Below are 10,050 nucleotides of genomic sequence, written 5' to 3'. Positions count from 1 at the left end.
TCTTTTTGTGGTAGCAATTAATTGGAAACTGGGGGGATGATCATCAATTGAGGAACAGCTATATAAGTTAGGCTTTATAAATGTGATGGAATATTATTGTGCTGTAATAAATGATGAAAGGGACAGTATCAGAGAAACTTGGGAAGACTTTTATAAACTGAAGCAAAGTGAAACAAGTAGAACCAGGAGAACAATTTCTACAATAACAACATTGTAAAGATAATCAACTTTGACAGACTTAGGAACACTGATCAGCACAATGACCAACCACAATTCCTGAGGACTTATGATGAAGCATACTACCCACCTTCAGATACAGAAGTGATGATTGCAGATTGAATTACATGTGTGTGAATGTGCAAGCACACACAGACACACATAAACGCAGATATATCTATATGTATATGGGTGTATGTTGGGGGGCAGGTGGTTGGGTGTGTTTTTATAGGGAGAGACTTTAATGTAGAGTAGGCCATCTGAAGTACAAGCTATCATTGTGTGACTTAAAAGGAGGCAGAATGGACATTTCTAACCTCTTCTTTCCCTACCGTTCTGCGAAGGAATATTTATTCCTGCCAGGAGGCAAAGCAAGAAGTTGGGGCCAGAGGCCCCTCTGCTATCCTCAGAAAAAGGGGGTACTAGGTTAGAATTATATCTGCTCCCTTAAATATTACTATTCAATTTAACTTCTGATCACTATGTCATTTTTGGGAGGAGAAGATTAATATCCACAGTTTGACCTGTTTCCCTTCTAACGCAGTTCCACAGTGAACACATAGCAAATAGCAAAAAAAAATTATCCAAATTCATTCACCCAAATTGTAGCAAATTGTAGCAAAAGAAATCAGAGAAGGTATAGATGTGAAAATATATACCAGACTACAGAGTGAATGAGCTCTGCCATTGGGAAAGAGATAACTCAGCTCAGCTGAAAGAAAATTCCAGAGTTCACCCAAGAGCAAACTCCCTAAAATCTCTAGTGCTGAGGTTCTCAAAATTATTTTGCCTACCACCCCTTATCTATCTATCTATCTATCTATCTATCTATCTATCTATCTATCTATCTATCTATCATATCTATCTATATCTATCTATCTAATGCCAGAATTTGTTTTCCTTAACCATACATGTTTATAACAGGTTTTGCTTTTCTTTCTTTTTCCATGTAAGGTGGGGAGGGGGGGAAGAGAATTCAGAACTGATAATAAAATAAAATTGAACTTTAAAAATAAAGGAAAAAATCTCTTAAAAAAGAAAAGAAAAAAGAAAACTATTTCTCAAAATCATCACTCTCTCCATTACTCTGGTTAGAGTAAAAGAGGTATCTTTGCTAATGCCTCTTCCTGTATCCTTTATCTCATTCTTTCCTATCTCCTCCACAACCTTGTTCCATTAGTTATCCCCTCTCTCACGCATCTTCAACTATCCCTCTCCACTGGCTACTTCCTCTCTGTCTACAAATATATACTTTTGGACTAGACCAGGTATTTCATTGGTATAGGAGTTTCCTAGTGAGGAAATTCCTTATATCAGTGCAAAAATCATCAACTGTGCCACAGCCTATAGACTTTTTATGAGTTTATTTATTATTCTAAACTTAACCAAAACCAAATAAAATAGATATTTCCATATGCATAGTAGAGCATAAAAATAAGATTGTACATGAAACTACAGATATCTATTATGTATAGCTTCATATTTTTTTAACACATATAATAAGTTCAACCTGTGGCTTTCAAAGCTGTCTTGCTTTTTTAGCTTCTTTATGGTCTTCTTTCTGTTATTTTCTCTGCATTTTAAAAAAGCCTCAATGATCATCTTTTCTTTCTTTTTTTGTCATGCTGTTCCTATCTTCCCTTACTCTCCTAATGCCCCTTGTTTTTTAAAAATCCCTTGTAACAAATATGTATAGCTGAACAAGACACATTTCTATATTATTTGTGCCTAAAAGTACACACTTTATTTTTGAGTCCATCACCTCTCAATTAATACATGTATGGAATACTTTCTCATTAATCCTCTAGAGTTGTATACTTCATGCCTAGGGCTTTGAGAAGGTAAATTGCCCAGGATCTTATAGCCGGCATGTGTCAGAGGAAGGATTTAAACCCAGATCTTCCTGACTCTGAGGCCACCTCTCCTAGACATGCTAAGGTTTCCTCAATCAAAAAAAAGGCTTTGCTTTGACCCTTCTATGCCATCTGACCATTGTGCCATTCCTTTCCTCCATTTTACCATTTAATTTCTTGAAAAACTTGTTAATACACAATGCTGTTTCCCTCTTTCTCTTCAATATCTTGCAATCTAGCTTCTGAGTCCATTACTTTACTGAGCCTATTTACTGAAAGATTACTGATGCCCCTCTCCCACTCAATTGCCAAATCCAAAGACCTCTTTTTGTCCTCATCCTTTTTTGACCTCTCTGCAGAGTTTGACGCAGCTGAGCACTCCCTTTTCTTTGGGTGCTGTACTTTCCTGGTTCTTACCCTTCCTCTTTAGCCATTCCTTCTGTCTCCTTTGCTGACTTCTTATTCTTTTCCCGATGCCTTAAGATGGCTATTCCTAGTGGGTATCTTCTCTCTCTGCATTCTCTTCTTTGGCAATATCATTCACTCTTATTACTTTAACTACCACTTTCATACAGATTACTCCAAGATCATTATCTCTAGCCCTGATCTCTCTTCTAAATTCTAGATGTACATCTCCAACTACCTACTTGTCATCTCTACCTGGACATCCCACTAGAAGTTGTCATGGAAAAAAGACAGATTGCTTACAATTTAGGGTACTTGTAAGTAAAAAAAACCCAACAAAACCTTTGTTTTATTCATAGCAATGGCACAGAGAAGTATTACTTGGCCCAATGAGAGAAGTCTCTATGGAGCAAGTGAGCCTCTAAAAATGATCCATTTTCCAGAGGTATGTGTGGTGTACAGAAGGCATACATAGTAATACTGGGTCCACAAATGGGCAGCCAGTAGTCTGGGACCAATGTGCTGCATTCCGAGGAAGGGGAGCAATACTTCCTAGTACAGTAGCGTGTCATTGGTCTTGAGGTCTAAAACAGATCAGACTTTGTCTTCTGCTCTTCTGTAAGAACTGGTATAGAGGAAGATGAAAACATGGGAGGTGGACATGATTTTCTATTTATAATGAAATGGAGGCTAATTCTAAAATAATCATTGATAAAAGAGAAAAAATATAGGAACCTACCCTACCACCACACTTCAAACTTCATATGTACAAAACTGACTTTTCCCTTAAATCTGCTTCTTTTCATGACTACTATTTCTATTCATATCATCTCTCACATTCATTCCTTTGAGAGTATCTTTTACTATTTTCTCTGGTTCATTTCTTGTAATGGTCCAAAAGATCTAGAGTCAATGGACCTCTCTAACACCTTACTTACAGAAGACTACCTCTGCCTTGGACACACCTACTCTTCCTGCAAAATACTCCTAACCTCTCATTTTCTGGAAGCTTTCATACCCCAATTGATAGACTCCCTATTTGTTCTAGCAGTCAGGGCTGGGAAACCTGCAGCCTTGAGGCCACATGTGGCCCTCTAGGTCCTCAAGTGGGGTCCTTTGGATCTGTCTTGTCTTCCTCTTCTGTTTGAATGACCTGGGGGAAGGAACGGTAGCCTTCTGAAGGCATGCATGGGAGATGGGGATCCCTTTTTATTAAGAGGATTTATTCTGTGAGGTTTGGATTCAGTCAGAGGGCCATCCTTGAGGACCTGGAGGGCCACATGTGGCCTTAATGCCACAGGTTCCCCACCTAACTGGTTTCTTACATTAGCATTTGCACAACTCTGACATGAAAAACCAATCAGCACCACCTGGGAAGGAACCCAGCCCTTCTCTATAAAACCTTCAGCTACCATAGAGAGCTGCTCTTCTGAAAAGGCGGTTAGGACCCTGGCATTTAGCAGACTGCCTAGGAGGAAATGATGGGGAGCCCCACCAAGCTTTTGCTGAATCCTCTTCCTTCTCCTGTTGGGAGGATAAAGACCAGTGCATCTGAGGCTCACTGACTGAGCTGATTAGGATCATAGATTCATCACTGAAAGAGACCTTAAAGGCCATCTGGTCCAACCTCTTCATTTTACAGATGAAGAAATGAAGTCCGTAGAGATTAGTGACTTGCCCGATGGGGATCACACAAATAGTAAATGTGTGAGGTAGGATTTAAACCCAAGTTTTCTGACTCCAAATTCAGTGTTCTTTCTACTGTGCCATCCATGTCTCTGTTCCTTTTTGTCCTATCACCTGTGTGTTTTGTTTTAGGCCCTGAGCCTCCCTCTGTGTGAGCTAAAATGCCCTTTAATAAAAATGTCTATTACAGTAATAACATTTTCTCAATCTTCACCCTTCTTGACCTCTCATTCTTCATAGCTCTTCTCAGCTCAGTAGCAAGGCTGCCTGGTCTATGCAGTTTCCCAGGCAATATGAAGCTGGTCCCTAGCATTTTCCCATCCTCTTGTACAGTCTTCCCTTGTGCAAAATGAGGATTAAAAAAATAGCTCCCATGCATGCCTTCAGAAAGCTACCATTCCTTCCCCCAGGTCATTCAAACAGAAGAGGAAGACAAGACAGGAAGACAGATTCAAGCATCTGCCATGCAAAAATAAAAATTAACTGCAGAAAATGAAATAACCAAAGTGCTTCTTAAGAGAGCAAAGCAACAAAAGACTACACCAGAGCTTCAGACAATGGTCCTCACAGCTTGTCATGGGAGAGGCTATTATTGAGTAACCTTGGTGGACTTGAGCCACACAAAGGACTTCTCAATGAACCTGCTCAGGGAGCTGCCTTTCCAACTTTCCTTTGAGTTAGAAAGCTTCAATACTCTAGAACAAGCTATTACTTTGAGCTATTCCCACCTAGTTTACAGCTTGTTTTTAAATAAGCCAAGCGGTTCCAATTTAAGATGAATAATCCCGCCATTTAAGGAAACATTCTTATGTGTAGACTTTATTATTCCATTTCCCCACATTTACTTTAAATAGTAAACATCAATATTCTCCATTCACTGGAATGAACTTTCTCAAGTGATTAACAAAACTCAAGCATTTCCAAGTGCCAGAGACACCTAATTCTAGCATCTCTTCCCTTCTGGGATTAGTCCCATAGTGATTCTAGTATCACTCAAACTCCAATCGACTCTGGGATAAAATCTCTTCCTTTAAAAATTTTTATTTTATGTAAATTTAAAAGGTATGCAATTATTAGCACAGTAGTAAATATACCTATACACATATAAAATATATATTTTAAAAATAAGTAAATATACAGATATTAGAGGTGCTCAAAAACTTAGGTGGTATAGTGGATAGAGAATTAGGAAGACTCCTCTTCATGAGTTCAAATCCAGCCTCAGACATTCACTAGTTATATAGCCCTGGGCAAGTCACTTAACCCCGTTTGCCTCAGTTTTCTTATCTGTAAAATGAGCTGGGGAAGGAAACGGCAAAGCCCTCTAGTATCTTTGCTAAGAAAACCCGGAACAGGGTCTTGAAGTGTCAGAAATGACTTAAATGTCTGAACAGCAACAAATAAGATGAAAGAAGTTTGAGGACTACTGTCCTAAGATATATCTAAAGCTTCTTGGAAGCATTTCTATTTTTCCCCATTTTTATGGAGATATAGGTTAGGAAAGAGGGTAATTAGGGGCCCATTTGTCTGCTGTATGTCTTATCCTCACACCTTGGAAAATTCCAGCGCAAAACCTTAGCATATACTCTAAAACTAAATGAAAATAAATTTGAATCTTCCCACTGCTTCTAGATCATTCACACAATAGTGCCCTCCTTTGGAGCCCAACAATGAATAAAAAGGCAATCATCTATTAAGCACCTACTATATCGCAGATACCATGCTAGGATACAAAGGTTAAAGTCAAGTTCACAAGCATTGTTAAGTGTTTACTATGTGCTACATATTGTGCTAAGCACTGGGATTGCAAAGAAGGGCAAAAATAGTCCCTGTGCTCTTGAGCTCACAGTCTAATGGGGAAGAGAAGTAAACAATTATGTACATACAAGATACATACGTACATATATATATATGTGTGTGTATTTGTACATATGTGTATATACACACTCATATGTGGTAAATTGAAAGTAATTCAGAGGGAAGAGTAGAATTGAGGGGGACTGGGAAAGGTTTCTTGTGGAAGGTGGGATTTTAGCTGAGACTTGAAGGAAGCAGGAAAACTAGGAGGCAGAAATGAGGAGAGAGAACATTTTAGGAATGGGCAGCAGTTAGTGAAAAGGCTCAGGGTCAGAAGATGGGGTGTTGTGTGTGAAACACAGTAAGAAAGATAGCATTATTGGAATGCAGAATACATGAAGGAGAGTAAAGTATAAGAAGACTGGAAATGTAGGAAGGGGCCAGGCTGTGAAGGATTTTAAAAGCCAAATAGTGCATCTTATATTTTATCTTGAAGATAATAGGAAGCCAGTGGAGTTTCCTGAATGGGTGTGGCAGTGGTAATTATGTGCAATCTATATTAGCACAATGACTTTGGCAGTTGAGTGTAGGATGAACCAGTTTAGGGAAAGATGGCATGTAACAACAATGTTGCTTGCAGCTACTGTCGGGGTATGACTAATAACACCAGCACACAGGAGGGCTGCTGGCACAGGTTCTTTGATCTGTGTTTCTAAAGGAAAGTGACTTTAAGGAGTTAACAATCTTACTTTAACTAAACATACATATGTCATTCACTTAGTTCAGGGGAAAAAGTCAGAACCCTGAACTTCAGAGAGAATACAAACAAAAATTGTAAGTAGAAATTAAGTTAGTCCGAGCGGAGCCATCCAGCTCAGGCATCTAGAGACTCTGCTCAAGCAAGACTTCCTCAAACTTCTTCCCCTGGAACTCAGTTTTTATTTGTTAAAATGGCTCAATCCTCAGACCTTAGTCACATGTTGCCTCATGTCTAAGCAGTGGAATAAGGTTATTAAGTTCTTGTACAGATGTGTGGCATACTGTCTGTAGAAACTTGGGCTGGCAGATACATGAGTCCATTCAGGATGCTTTGCAATGGAAGAAAGTTTATTTGAAGGCAATTTTGAGAATGAAGCAATTGCAGGATCATGAAACCTTTGAGATCTCATCCTTAATGGGACACGGCCAGAGTATATGCACTACACTACAAGGATGGATGTCTCTGTATAGGATCAGATGACTTGTCCGCAAAACTCTGGGGTGTGAGCACAGGACAGTGCATATATGGCATCCAGACCCACATTTATGATGCTGTGAAGTTTGATGAACAGGAACTTATAATAGGATCCTCTGATAACACAGTAGCCTGTTGGGAATGGAGCTCAGGAGCCTGAACCCAGCACTTCGGAGGACACACCGGTTCAGTGTTCATAGTGGACTGCAACAATAAGCTTGATCTCTTGGTGAGTGATTCTTTGGACTTCACTGTGAAAGTATGGGCCTTATCAATGCATGTGCCTGAACACACTCACAGGACATACTGAATGGGTAACCAATGTGGTTTTACAGAAATGCAAGGTCAAATCTGTTGCACAGCCCTGGAGATCACATTCTCCTCTTTGCTGACAAATTTGAAATCAAGATTTGGCTGATTGGAAGAGAAATCAATGGCAAATGCTTAAAAATATAGTCTGTCTGGGGATCGAAGATCCCTGAGGATCTGAGAATTGACTCCATTTTGAAGGCAAATACATTGTACGTAGTTCAGCCCTAGGCCCGCATCAGTGGGACTTCGACAGCTATGATATTCTCAGGGTTATCAAGACTCCAGAATTAGCAGATTTGGCATTACTTGGCTTTGCTGACATCTTTGCCCTGTTATTTGGCAAATGCTATCTCTACATCATGGACTTAAGGACAGAGAACCTGATCAGCTGCTGGCCTCTTCCTGAGTACAGGATGTCAAAGGGGGCTCAAGTTTCTTGGCAGGTGAAATGTCATGGCTGAATGGACTAGATGGGCAGAATGATATGGGTTTGGTTTTTGCCACGAGTATGCCTGACCACAGTATTCACTTGGTGTTATGGAAGGACTATATAGGTAACAGCTAAAAAAATGACTTTGGGTGCTGAGGCTACTAGTTCCAATGCAGCCTCGGTGAGAGCTGATTTTGCATGAACCCAAGTTCACACCTAATGGCATCATACATGCAGTACTTTTATTTTCCTGGGTGGGGAGTGATGGGGGATGGGGAGAAAGGTGAGGGGAAAAGGATTATTTTATTTACATGATGTATTGCAGTATGCTAACAGTCTACACCATTGAAACTCATTTGTATTTAGTTATGCTCATCATTATAAAAGAACAAATTTTTGATCTATAAAAAATGTTTAGAAGAGCCACCAAAGGTCTAATGGTTGAACCCAGGAAAGAACCGGTCCTGAGGAGTGACCTTCTTGACCCAGCAGGGGATCAACCCAGCAGCTAAGACACCTAGTCCTTCCAGCAAGGGATTAACTTCTCCACTGGCTATGCTATATCCAGATGTGAACTTGGTGGTGGGAAGAATGTAGCTAACACCTTAAGTATGAGCCCACTCTTTAAAAAACACATACAAAACTCATACAAGGTAATCTTAAATGGAAAGGCTCTAGCAGCCAGGGGACCAAAAAAGGACTCGTGGAGAAGGTAGTGCCTGAATTGAATCATGAAGGAAAAGGGATTGTAAGAGGCAGAGATGAAAAAGGGTATTCTAAGCATAAGGAACAGCTAGTGAAAAGGCACTGAGATGGAAGATGGCATATCCCATGCCTGAAACAGCAAATAGGCCAGGATAGAATGCAAGGAGAGGAGTAAAAGAAGGCTGGAAAGATAGGATAGAGGCCAATTGTGAAAAGTTTTTAATGCCAAACAGAGTTCACATTGGATCCTAGAGATAATAGGCTTTTTTGAGTATGCATGTGTATGTATGCATTATGTATGTGCGTGTGTGGCAGCATGCACACACACTCAGTGATTCATGGTATGCGTGAGGTGGGGATAAGGGGTGACATGCTCAGAACTGCATTTCAGGAAGATCACTTTAGCAGTTGTGTGGAGTAAGGATCGGAGCAGGGTTAATAGTGAGCTAGCAACATTTCCATCTTATTGCTTTTCTAGGAGGGGCAAAGAGGGCTAGACCCCTTCTTTTCAAACATCTGTCAGGGTCTATGATGCTAACAGAAGATCTCCTTTCTCTGAATCCCCCACTTAATAATTCCAGGGCTTTATTTCACCAAGGGCATTTCCTTTGGACATTCTTTGACCCCCACCATTTTCCCTACCCAATCAAACACATTAATTTATACCTTCCCTGTCCAGCACATGGTTCCTGGTTCCAGTATGGGGTCATCTGCTTGACCATCAGCTTAAACAAATCGTGAAGATCTAGTGTTCTGCTCGGAGAAGAGTTGAAGTAATTTACTTTCTCTGTAAAGGGTTTTAGAAGAAATACAGAGTGAAGAGCCTTACTTTGGGTTCAGGTGAGAGAACTACATCTGTAGGCATTCATTTTGCACATGGATGTGCCTGGGTGTGTATGGGCATGTACACATGAGTGTAATTTTTACTTCTGGGAAATTGTACTGAATCATCCATTCAAAGTGATTCAATATCAACCCTGGCTTTGACCTTTCCCCTGGATGCTGTGGTTTTCTCCCACAGCAGCATCAGTAGATCCCTAAACAACGGGTGGTCATGGGAAGATGGCTGAATTTGGAATCAGAAGACTTGTGCATGAACTTCAGGTATTATTCTAATTACCAGCTACATGAGAATGGTAAGTCACTTAACCATTTTAGACCTTAGTTTCCCATTCTGTAAAATGAAGAGATTGAATTAGATGATCTTAAGTTTCTTCCAGTTCAGAATTCTGCAGTCCTGACACTGCACTTAGACTTTTATCATAAGGGGAAGAGACATACAGGCTGTCCCAAAAGTCTTAGTGCATTTTCAAGCTTTAATAACTCAGAACATCCTGTGTTTTGGAGGGAATTAGAATGTGTGATGTGAGGACAGTATTTGTTGCAGATCTCAGTCCCAAGGCTAATAGATA

At 40.0% G+C, this 10,050-nt stretch overlaps 1 pseudogene; it reads left to right on the top strand.

Moving 5' to 3' along the window:
* The first annotated feature begins 6,568 nt into the window (after positions 1 to 6,568).
* On the top strand, positions 6,569 to 8,068 carry LOC118842318 (annotated as a pseudogene).
* Positions 8,069 to 10,050: the final 1,982 nt, after the last annotated feature.

This window comes from Trichosurus vulpecula, chromosome 3, assembly GCF_011100635.1.
Source record: "Trichosurus vulpecula isolate mTriVul1 chromosome 3, mTriVul1.pri, whole genome shotgun sequence".
Taxonomy (NCBI): Eukaryota; Metazoa; Chordata; class Mammalia; order Diprotodontia; family Phalangeridae; genus Trichosurus; species Trichosurus vulpecula.
The sequence above is the reverse complement of the archived record's forward strand: the minus strand, read 5'-3'. Positions and strand labels throughout refer to the sequence as shown.